This window comes from Stegostoma tigrinum, unplaced genomic scaffold (assembly GCF_030684315.1).
Source record: "Stegostoma tigrinum isolate sSteTig4 unplaced genomic scaffold, sSteTig4.hap1 scaffold_66, whole genome shotgun sequence".
NCBI lineage: Eukaryota > Metazoa > Chordata > Chondrichthyes > Orectolobiformes > Stegostomatidae > Stegostoma > Stegostoma tigrinum.
The window spans coordinates 2,307,698-2,320,088 of NW_026728600.1; the positions used below are offsets into that span (position 1 = coordinate 2,307,698).

At 45.7% G+C, this 12,391-nt stretch overlaps 1 long non-coding RNA gene across 1 annotated transcript in view; it reads left to right on the forward strand.

Annotated features, from left to right (window-relative positions):
• Positions 1-12,391, forward strand: part of LOC132209095 (uncharacterized) — a 69,095-nt gene that overhangs the window by 45,564 nt on the left and 11,140 nt on the right. The window contains exon 2 of the long non-coding RNA XR_009445197.1: positions 7,477-7,636. This is a non-coding gene — a long non-coding RNA (uncharacterized LOC132209095). The remainder of the gene's footprint in view (positions 1-7,476; positions 7,637-12,391) is intronic.

Genomic DNA, 12,391 nt, shown 5'->3' on the forward strand with positions numbered 1-12,391 from the left:
ATAAAATATAAGCCAGGAATGACAGCTACACACTTAGAAATCAATGGGAGACATAGTACAAAGGGTTATAAATTGTAGGAGTGAAGTAAGGTCATTCATTCTATCGAGTCTGCTGCACAATTGAGTCTGCTGCACAATTTGATTGTGCCTTATATCTGTCTCAAACTCACTCTCTTGCCTTGATCTGTTTGAATCTTGATCCCCTTATTCATCAAGAACCTACCTATCTCTATCTCCAATTCATGCAGTGATTTCACCTCCGCAGCCCTCTGTGGCAATGTACAGATTCAGTACCCTCTGGCTGAAGAAATCCCTCCACATCTCTGTTCGTAAGGGTGAGAGATAATGGGAACTGCAGATGCTGGAGAATCCAAGATGATAAAATGTGAGGCTGGATGAACACAGCAGGCCAAGCAGCATCTCAGGAGCACAAAAGCTGACGTTTCGGGCCGAGACCCTTCATCAGAGAGGGGGATGGGGTGAGGGTTCTGGGATAAATAGGGAGAGACGGGGAGGCGGACCGAAGATGGAGAGAAAAGAAGATAGGTGGGGAGGTAGGGAGGGGATAGGTCGGTCCAGGGAAGACGGACAGGTCAAGGAGGTGGGATGAGGTTGGTAGGTAGGAGATGGAGGTGCAGCTTGGGGTGGGAGGAAGGGATGGGTGAGAGGAAGAACAGGTTAGGGACGCAGAGACAGGCTGGACTGGTTTTGGGATGCAGTGGGTGGAGGGGAAGAGCTGGGCTGGTTATGTGGTGCAGTGGGGGGAGGGGACGAACTGGGCTGGTTTAGGGATGCGGTGGGGGAAGGGGAGATTTTGAAGCTGGTGAAGTCCACAGTGATGCCATTAGGCTGCAGGGTTCCCAAGCGGAATATGAGTTGCTGTTCCTGCAAACTTCGGGTGGCATCATTGTGGCACTGCAGGAGGCCCATGATGGACATGCCATCTAAAGAATGGGAGGGGGAGTGGAAATGGTTTGCGACTGGGAGATGTAGTTGTTTGTTGTGAACTGAGCGGAGGTGTTCTGCAAAGCGGTCCCCAAGCCTTGGGGACCGCTTTGCAGAACACCTCCGCTCGGTTCGCAACAAACAACTGCACCTCCCAGTCGCAAACCATTTCCACTCCCCCTCCCATTCTTTAGATGACATGACAATCATGGGCCTCCTGCAGTGCCACAATGATGCCACCTGAAGGTTGCAGGAACAGCAACTCATATTCCGCTTGGAAACCCTGCAGCCCAATGGTATCAATGTGGACTTCACCAGCTTCAAAATCTCCCCTTCCCCCACCGCATCCCTAAACCAGCCCAGTTCGTCCCCTCCCCGCGTTGTACCACACAACCAGCCCAGATCTTCCCCTCCACCCACTGCATCCCAAAACCAGACCAACCTGTCTCCGCCTCCCTAACCGGCTCTTCCTCTCACCCATCCCTTCCTCCCACCCCAAGCCGCACCCCCATCTCCTACCTACTAACCTCATCCCACCTCCTTGACCTGTCCATCTTCCCTGGACCGACCTATCTCCTCCCTACCTCCCCACCTATACTGTCTCCACCTATCTTCTTTTCTCTCCATCTTCGGTCCGCCTCCCCCTCTTTCCCTATTTATTCCAGAACCCTCACCCCATCCCCCTCTCTGATGAAGGGTCTAGGCTCGAAACGTCAGCTTTTGTGCTCCTGAGCTGCTGTTTGGCCTGCTGTTTTCATCCAGCCTCACATTTTATTATCTCTGTTCTAAAGGGTTATGCCTTCACACAGAGGCTCTCGCCTAGCCTCTCCTACCAAGAGAAACATCTTCTCCACTTCCACTCTCTCCACACCCCTCCGTATTCTATCAGTTTGGATGCATTTGTGCGTCTTCCATCGAAACCTCATCAAATACAGCCCCAGAACCCTTAACTAACTGTGCTTCAGATTGTTTGCCATTCAGAAAATAGTCGGCAGGATTCCACCCTACATCAGCGGTAACCCTAAAGAGTTTCAAATCCATTGCCTTAATCACTTGGCCATAAATATGTGATTGCACTCGCATGGTCTCTCGCACTGTATTTTTTTTTATTGAATATCGCTGTTGTGAGGATGCAGATGAATATGTCACCTGATTCCGGGACAAAAATCGATCCCATTTGTGAAATGTTTCATGACCTGAAGTCTACTGCCTCACATTTTCCTCTCTTTATGATAATTAAACAGGTTTGTTGTTTCTAAACATGGGCCTCTTGCATACTCAGTGAATCAAAATGAAAATGGAGCAGATAACGACAAAACAAGCTCACTGCCTGGTTGAGGGGATCCTGCAGTTTTCAAACTTCCTCAAATGGAACAAGAAATAATTGCAAGTGTGTTTGTGTCATTCACACAATGGGACACTTATTGTGTGAAACCAGCTGAGCTGCAGATTCCAGTTGGTAGGATTCAAACAACACGTGAGCGAACCCATTGCATTACCAACCCATTACTTAACCACTCAGCCACGATTGTGTCAAAGTTTACAGCTCACAGTCGCCTCTTGCATTGGATTTCATCTGCAAATATCGCTGAATAGGGTTGATGGATGGAAATCCCAAGCAAATCTGTCGAGAAAATCCTTACCATTCCGGTATTATTGCATGGCCTTTCTGATTTCTCTGTTACTTTTTCCTCTCTATTGGGAAATAATCAACTTTGTTGTTTCAAAGCATGGTCATCTTGCATTCTCCATGAACATGGGAAACATTGAATGTGGAGAAATATTGCACTGAGTAATGTACTAGTGAAGTCCCAGCAACGTTCAACATTGTGGCCATTCATTCTTTTAAGTATATTTCAGGAGAAATTGGTGGATTTTTGCCTGGATAATTTGTAGCCATGAACATTGAACAGAGAAGGCAAAAGAAACTAACTCAGAGACAACAAGAAGTGCAGACACCGGAGTCAGAGATTCTATGGAGCTGGAGGAACACAGCAGGCCAGGCAGCATCAGAGAAGCAGAAACTGACCACTTAGTTTCAGGGTTCCTGCCAATTGTGCATGCACCTATGCTTGTGATGCATTTGCTAAGCACATTTGGCTTTTAATCAGAAGACCGAGTGTTTTGGGCAGTGCCAGGGACAAAACTAGGGTTTCCTTTTGCCCAGCCAGCATTCTCTGGTTCTTGCTGTGCAAATTTACAATGTGTGAAGACGCCGACAAATATTTCCAGCTAAACTGCCAATGTTCCAACTTCACAACGTTCACTGATATTGTAATGGTGCTCTCAATCTCTTCTGATTTTTATCCCCCTCTCCTTCTAATGTAATCATCAGCACCTTCCTCAGAAATAACCCTGTACCTTACCATACCCACAGACAACTGACCTTCCATTGCAGTACTTGTACCTGGTATCCACAAGGTTATATCCATGGTGTGTCATATTTCTCATCAACATGCTTCCACTGATGGAATAATCGAAAAGTGCTGTTAATTTTCACACACCCACTGACAACAACCAGATCTAGCTCAACACCCTCCCTATCCACTCCAACATTTCAGGAATATCCTCCATTTTAAACTTTACAAATCCATGCCATCGTATTTGATTGCTGCTGAAAGTTCCATTCCCCAATTTCCAAGTTCTTTCCTATCCTGGTAACTGTCTAAAGCTGAAGAATGACACATGGCAAGTGATTAAAATGGAGAAACGTCGTACAGTGCTGTCTGATCCAACAGTAGCCTGCACAGCTACTGCCTTTGCTGTCCTGTTTTGTGTATCGTTGGATATCGGAGCTTGTTCTGAGAAAAATAAGGAAACAACCAAATTCACATCTAACCTTGGAGAAACCTATGGGTGGGAACTCACAATAGAAGAGCAGCAAAATGGCCTTTGAAAATGTAACTTTTAGTTTCTTTTTGTAAATCTACAGTAGTGAGTAGAGTTTTATCTTATAATATGTTGTTATTAAGATCTGCCTCTTGGTTTTAATTTTTTAAAATTTAACAAAGTTATAAGCTATCCTGGAGCAGTGTTTTTAGAGCATTAAGTCTGTTCTTTTCTGGGTCTGTCGATTGTTGAGATGCAAAGATGGCCTTTAGTAGAGTGATGTGCTCTTTATGTTGAATGTGGGAGTTTAGGGAGAGTTTCCGTGTTATAGATGACTATGCCCAACGTAAGTGTGTTAGGCTGCAAATCCGAAAGGATTGCATGGATTGGTTGGAGTGGCAGTTAGAGGCAAGTAGAAATTTACACTAGCAAGAGGAAAGGATGGATGTCAGTTGCAGGGAGAGAGATAAACTGGAATGCAGTCAGGTATTCGTTGACCTCCAGGAAAGGGAGATGGAGTCAGATATTGCAGGAGTCTCCTGTGGCTATCCCCATCTCAAACAAGTGCGCTGTGTTGAAAAATGTGGGGAGTGGTGGATTCTCTGGAGAATGCAGCACTGACAACCAGTTTCCTGGTCCAGATTCTGCCTCTAAGGTGACACCAGTTCCAGGCCATTGATTATGAGAGGGGACTTTCTAGCCAGAGGTACAGACAGGTGTTTCTGCAGCTGACAGCGAGACATCAGAATGATGTATTGCCTCCCTGGAGCCAGAATCAAAGAAATCTCAGAGAGAGTATGAAATATGCTCAAAGGCGAGAGAGATCAGCAGGTGGTCATTGTACACATTGGAAATAATGACATAGGAAGAGAACAGATGAGATTATGAGGAGACAACATAGGAAGTTAAGCAATAATTTAAAAATTAGCTCATCAAGGATAGAAATATTTGGATTACTCACAGGGCCACAAGCTAGTGGGGGTAGGAACATGAGGCTAGAGCAGATGAATGCATGGTTGAGGAGCTTGTGCAGAGGAGAAGAATCCACATTTTTGGATCGCTGAAATATCTTCTGGGGTAGGAACCACCTGTACAAGAAGGACGGATTGGATATGAATTGGAAGGGAGCAAATATACTGGCAGGGAGTTTTGCTAGAGATGCTCGGGAAGATTTAAACTGGAGGGGTAGGGGAGGGGATGTTTTGTGAACCAGGGAGACCGTGAAGAAAGAGATCAGTCTGAGACTGGTTAGGTTGGGAAAAATTGTAAGTCAAACGGACAGGGCAGACAGGAACCAAGTAGAGAACTGCATTTATTTCAATGAAAAATCCCCAGCAGGCAAGGCCGATGACCTTGGAACATGGCTCAGAATGCGAGACTGGGATAGCAGAGAGACATGGCTCGGGAATAGACAGGACTGGCAGCTTCATGGTTCAGGAATAGATGTTATAGTAAAGATCAAAAGAAGATGTTTGGACAAGAGAGGATAGGGAGTTGCACTTTTGAAGAAGGGTGACATTGCAGCTATATTTATCCAAAGAAGCCCAGGGATGTTATTTGGCTGGAATTGAGAAATAAGAAAGGTTTGATCACATTACTGCAAGTGGAAATCGATAAACAAATATTAAAAAACATCTCAGCTATCTGTAAGAATAATAGGTGGTTATGGAAGGGGGTTTTAAATTTCCAAACATGGACTAGGACTACCATAGTGTTCAGGTCTTAGATGCAGAGGAATTGGTTGAGCAGGTACAAGAAAATGTTCTAATTCAGTGTGTGGATGTACCTTCTGGAAAAGACGAAAAACTTGACCTGCTCTTAGGAAATAAAGCAGGGCAGGTGCCTGAAGCATCAGTAGAAGAACATTTTGGGGCCAGTGACTATACTTCAATGAGTTATAAAGTAGTTATGGACAGGGATAGACCGGATCTAATAGTTAAAGTTCTGAATTGGAGGAAGGCCAATTTTGGCAGACTTAGGCAAGAACTTTCAAAAATTGATGGGGGGTGGTGGTGGGAGCAGGTGGAGGGTACAGTTATACCAAGGTAAATGGAGACATGGAAAATGTGAAGTGTTCAAAAATGAGAGCTCAGACACACTATGTTCCTGTTATTGCGAAGGACAAGGCAGGTTGATACAGGAAATGCTGGATGATAAGAGAAATTCAGCTTCTGATCAAGAAGACGAAAGCATATGTGAGGTATAGGCAGCATAATAGAGTGATTTTCTAGAAGAGTGTAATGGCAGCAGGAGTGCACTTAAGAGGGAATGCAGGAGGGCAAAAAGGGGACATGAGTTTGCTTTGTCAAACAGGGTGTGGAGAATCCAAAGAGTTTCCACAAATACGTTAAGGGGGAAAAGAAAGAGTAACTGGGGAGAGAACAGGGCCCCATAAGCATAAGCCATGCCACCTATGTGTGGAACTGCAGGAGGCAGGTGAGATGTTACACAAGTATCTCAGATCAGTGTTTACTGGGGAGAAGGATATAGAAGATAGAGAACACATGGAAATAAATTAAAATCTTGTAAGATGCCACTGTTACGGAGGAAGAAATGCAGCATATCTCCAAATGTATAAAGTTGGGTAAATCCCCAAGACCTATCGAGAGTATGCTAGAACTCTGTGGGAAACTAAGGAAGTGACTGCTTTGCCCCTTGCTGAGATATCTGTATCATCGATAGGCACAGGAAAGGTGCTGGGCAGCTGAAGATTGGCTACCTGGTTCCGCTTTTTGAGAAACCTGGTAAGGAAAAGGGGGGCTCTTGACCAGTGAGCCTGACATCAGTGGTGGGCAAGTTGTTGGAGGGGATTCTCAGGGGCAGGATTCACATGCATTGAGAAAGGCAATGGATTGGGGAGAGTCAACATGACTTTATGCCTGAGAAATCATTGTTTGAGTTTTTTTTACCAAAGAGGCCTGATGAGGGCAGAATGTTGGGCATGATCAATATGGACTACAGTTAAGACATTTGACAAGGTTCCTCATGGTAGACTGGCTAGAAAGGTTAGATCACACACAAATAAAGGGAGAACTGGCTATATGGATACCGAGTTGGCTCAAAGGTAGAAGATGGAGGATGGAGTTGAGATGTTTTTGGGATAACATCCCGTTGATTTCTATAAATTCATGTCATTTATCTGCCTGCAAATCGGGATGTAGACACTGCCTTAAGCTTCCTGCCTGAATACAATTCAAGTTAAACTGTGCAAATCATTATATTCCTGCACGGGGGTATGTGGAAACTGTCTCATAAGATTAAGTGAGGAGCATTTGTAAAGGTGTGAGGCTTCTGAAGTATGAAACTTCTGTCTCTGACAAAGGGGCCAAGGCACTGACTTTTTTTCAAGCCATACACTTCGGCCACTTGAAATTACATTCTGCTACTTCGGCAACTTGAAATCGCCTCCTGTCATTAGCAGTCACTTCGTGAATGATCGATGCTATATCCTGCTCTCTTTATGTGTTCGAAGTAGTAATTGTTTTGTATGATGTCTTTGTAGTGATTGTTTCATGTATCATGCCATTGTGAGATGTAAAATTGCTTTATGCATTACACACTTGACAAAGTATAAAAAGCGGGACTGACCGCTGCCCAGGGTGAATGGCTTGCGAGACTCTGTACTCTGTGCTGGGTTAAGTACAGTGATTTTCCACAGCTTGTACTTGCTTGGTAATAAAAGTTTTGTGTTTCTCTAAACAGGTCTGTGTCTCGTCGTTGCATCAAGTCCGTGAGTGTCTCCGAAAATGAACATAACATTTGGTGCCGTGACCAGGATTGCAACATGTACAGCAGTCTCATGTGGAGGGCTGAATAAGGGATCGATCGAGTGTCAGTGGAGTGAGACAGACAGGCCCGCAAGGTAAGATTCACCTTGGTCTCTCTCAGTAGCCTGCCACCCGTGCGACCCCTCATCCCTGTGTGGCTCTGTACTGACGGAACCCCAAGACGACTCACGGTCTTGAACACTGCTAAATCTTAATGCCTGGAGGTTCAAGACTCCAGGTAAGTAAAGAAATCCGGGAGGTTCGAGTCCCTAGAACAGGTAAATGGGAAAATAAAATCCGGGAGGTTAGAGTCCCGCAGTGGCCAGGGCAAGAGTCCCTAGGTCAGGTAACTGGGAAGAGGGAGGGGATTAGTATAAGATTGGGAAGGTATAATAGGTTCTGGATGTGAGTTTGCTCACTGAGCTGGAAGTAGTTTTCAGACGTTTTGTCACCATTCTAGGTAACATCATCAGTGAGCCTCCGACGAAGCGCTGGTGTTATGTCCCGCTTTCTGTTTATCTGGTTAGGTTTCCTTGGGTTGGTGATGTCATTTCCTGTTCTTTTACTCAGGGGATGGTAGATTGGCTCCAAATCAATGTGTTTGTTGATGGAGTTCCGGTTGGAATGCCATGCTTCTAGGAATTCTCGTGCATGTCTCTGTTTGGCTTGTCCTAGGATGGATGTGTTGCCCCAGTCAAAGTGGTGTCCTTCCTTATCTGTATGTAAGGATACGAGTGATAGTGGGTCATGTCGTTTTGTGGCTAGTTGATGTTCATGTATCCTGGTGGCTAGCTTTCTGCCTGTTTGTCCAATGTAGTGTTTGTCACAGTTCTTGCAAGGTATTTTGTAGATGATCTACCCCTCCCTACCCCCACCTATACTCTCCTCTCCACCTGTCTTTTTTTCTCTCCATCTTCGGTCCGCCTCCCCCTCTCTCCCTATTTATTGCAGAACCCTTACCCCATCCCCCTCTCTGATGAAGGGTCTAGGCCCAAAACGTCAGCTTTTGTGCTCCTGAGATGCTGCTTGGCCTGCTGTGTTCATCCAGCCTCACATTTTATTAGCTTGGATTCTCCAGCATCTGCAGTTCCCATTATCACTCATGGTGTTTTAAACTCTGGTTACCACGCCTCAGGCAATGGGGAGGGTTAAGATGGTGGGACCCTCATGGTCACCTTAGCTGGTAGAGGAATTGATCATGTGTTGCTGGCATCACACTATATCACAAACCAGCCATCCACCCAACTAAGCTAACACACCCTGACCAATGCACAATGCACCATTGAGGATAGTCTGTCCTCCCTTTGTGTACTCAATATATAGATGTAGAAAACCATCAGGAATTTATCATATATAGTCTTGTTACTGATTTGATTTGCTCAATTTTTGTGCAGATTGAAGTCATCCACAATAATCCTCAGAACACAAGGTATGGGAGCAGAGTTAGGCTATTTGGCCCAGAAGACTGTTCAACCATTTGATTGTGACTGATATGTTTCTCAACCTCTTTCTCCTAACTTCTGGAACCATTGATCCCATTACCAATCAAGAACCAAATCACCTGTGTCATAAATACATTCAAAGGCTTGGCCTCCACATTCCTCTATGGCAATGAGTTTCACAAAATCATCGCCCTCTGACTGAAGAAATTCCTCCTCATCTCAGTTCTAAAGGGTCATCCCTTCACATTGAGGCGGTGCCCTCAGGTTCTCGACTCTCCTATTAGTTGAAACATCTTCTCCATGTCCATCTATCCAGGTCTCTCATTATTCTGTAAGTTTCCGTCACAGCCATAGAGTCTGACAACTTGAAAGCAGACCCTCGGCCCAACTAATCCATACCGACCATGTTCTGAAACTAAAGTAGTCCTATCTGGCTGCACATGGCCCATATCTTTCCGAACATTTCTTATTTATGTACTTATCCAAATGGCTTTCAAACGTTGTCACTGTGCCTGTATCCGCGACTTGTTTTGGAAGTTCATTTCACATACCAACCATGGTGTGCAAAAAGGTAGCCCACTTTGCTGGAAAGTGACTCCTCTCACCTTAAAAATATGCCCCTTTGTCTTGTTATCTCCCATCCTGAGGAAACAACAACTGCCATTCACTTTCCGTATGCCCCTCAAGGACAGGTCTTAAACATTTACTGGTTAGGCCCTGGGTTGTGTTGAACCCAGATACCTTCGTGCCCTAGATGGTGCCATAAGTGGCTACTTGTAAACGGTTCATTGTACTTATGTCAGTGCATGTGACTCCATGATTTCTGAATTCTCTACAATCCTCTACAACCTCCTTGTTATACCTCTAAGGTATGTTTGGGCCCTTGGATATTGGGGAGGGAGGTGGTAAATGGACAGGTGTTGCACCTTCGTCAGTTACGGGGGAAGGTGCCATAGGGCTGTGGGGAGGTGTTGGGGGTGAAGGAAGTGTGGAACAGGGTGTCCCGGAGGGAATGGTCCCTGTGGAAAGCGGACCAGAGAGGGAAGGGGCATATGTGTCTGGTGGTGGAATCTTGCTGGAGGTGGAGGAAAGAGCGTCTGATGATCTTCTAGATGTGAATGCTGATAGGATGGTAGGTAAGGATAAGGTGAACCCTATCACGGTTGTGGGAGGGAAGAGATGGGGTGAGGCTGGAAGTGCGGGAGATGGGTCGGACCGGGTTGAGGGCCCCATTGACAACGGAGCTGTGGAATCCTCGGTTGAGGAAGAAGGCCATATTTATGGTCACTGCCTTCACCTCTCATCAAATCTCCCTCGTTATACATCACTAAATCCAGAACTGTCTGTTCCTTTCTGAATGCAACCATTAGCTGCTCCAAAACAATCTCATTGACGTTCCATAAATTCCTTGTATTGAAATCAGCTGCCAATTACATGACTACTTGGAGGCTTGTACACACGTTCCATCAGTATTTCAGCCTTTCCATGTGCCTATCTTTCATAGATATTTATTAGATATTTTGTTCCCAGCCCTGATCTCCTGGCAACCACATGTGTGTTTGTCTTGCATCTCCAATCTGCCCACTTAACTGATGCGTGTCCTTTCCGTACTAATACTTGGGCATATTTTCATTTTCTGGATCCTCACTAATGCCTTTTACCTCGTCCTAAAATGTTGTATTCAAGTCTCAGTAAACTATTCTCGTTCAGTTTGAACTCGATCCAATTCAGCCCGTGAACGTTTTGTGCATTTTCTCTGCCCCCAAAGGGTTTTACCTGTTTAAAGCCACAAAAGAAAAGTTGCAAACAAAACCAAATAACTGCGAATGCTGGAATTCTGAAACAAAAATAAACAAAGAGACAAAGCTGGTGACACTCAGCAGGTCTAGCATTATCTGTGGTGCCGTCTGAGAACAGTCAAACGTTTCTACCTGACTTTTGTTGCACACAGCTCCAGTTTTGTTCTCAATTCCGCTGCCTCTCTCACCAAATCCAACCTATCTCCCGCTGAACTGACTGCACTCCGTGCACTCAGATCCAACCCTGGCTTTGTCTTTGAGCCGACTGACAAGGGAGATGTTGTTACAGTCTGGTGTAGTGACCTCTACCATGCAGAGGCTGAGCGCTAACTCTCCGATACCTCCTCCTACCTTCCTCTGGACCATGTGCCTCCATGGTACATCACACCATTGTATCCACTACTGTTAGTGATCTCACTTCATCCATTGATATCCCCCACCCCCAACCCCGCCTCCCCCATTAACCCGCTCCGCTTCCAAGCTAATAGTCTCCCCCAACCCTGCACAGCTCGTTTCTACCTCCTCCCAAAAATCCACAAACAGTTCTGCCCAGGTAGACCCATTGTTACAAACTACCCATGGCCCGCAGAACTCATCTCTTCCTACCTCAACTCAGTCTTCTTTCTCCTGTCCAATCTCTAACCTACATACATCCATGATTCATCTGACGCCTTGTGCCAATTTCAAAACTTCCAGTTTACCGGCTCCAACCACCTCCTCTTTACTATGGATGTACAATCCTTCTACACATGCATTCCCTACCACGAGGGTTTTAGGGCTCCATGCTTCTTCCTGGAGCAAAGACCTGAGCCATCCCCACCCACCACCACCCTCCTCTGTTTGTCTGAGCTTGTCCTCACCCTCAACAAGTTCTCTTTGAACACCACTCATTTTCTTACGGTCAGAGGGGTTACCATGTGTGCCCGGATGGGCCCGTGTTATGTGTGTCTCTTCATGGGGTACGTGGAACATTCCTTGTTCCAGTCCTATTCCAACCCCACCCACAACTCTTTCTCTGATACATCGATGAGATCATCAGTGCTGCTTCCCTCTCTCTCATTTGGAATTGGAAAAATTGATTAATTTCCCCTTCAATTTCCACCCTGCCCTCACTTTCACCTGGTCTGTCTCTGACTCCTTCCTTCCCTTCCTCAACATTTCTGATTCCATTTCTGCGGTAGACAGGCCACTAATATCCATTACAATCCCACTGACTACCACAGCAACCTGGACTATACATCCTCACATCCCACCTCCTGTAAAGACTCCATCCCATTCTCTCTGTTCCTCCGACTCCTTCACATATGTTTAGATGAAACCAAAATCAACAAGGTTGCCTCCAACATTTCCACATTTTTCTCAACTGAGGATGCCCCAGCAACGTTATCAACAGGGCCCTCAATTGGATCCACCCCATCTCCTGCACTTCCACTCACAACCTTTCTCTTCCCTCCAGCAAAAGCGATAGAGTTCCCCTTGTTCTTACCTACTGTCCCACCAGCATCCACATCCAGAAGATTATCAAGTGCCATATCTGCCACCTCCAACAAGATGCCACCACCAGGTGGTGTATACCTCTCTCTCCCTTGGCTGCCTTCTTCAAGCACAG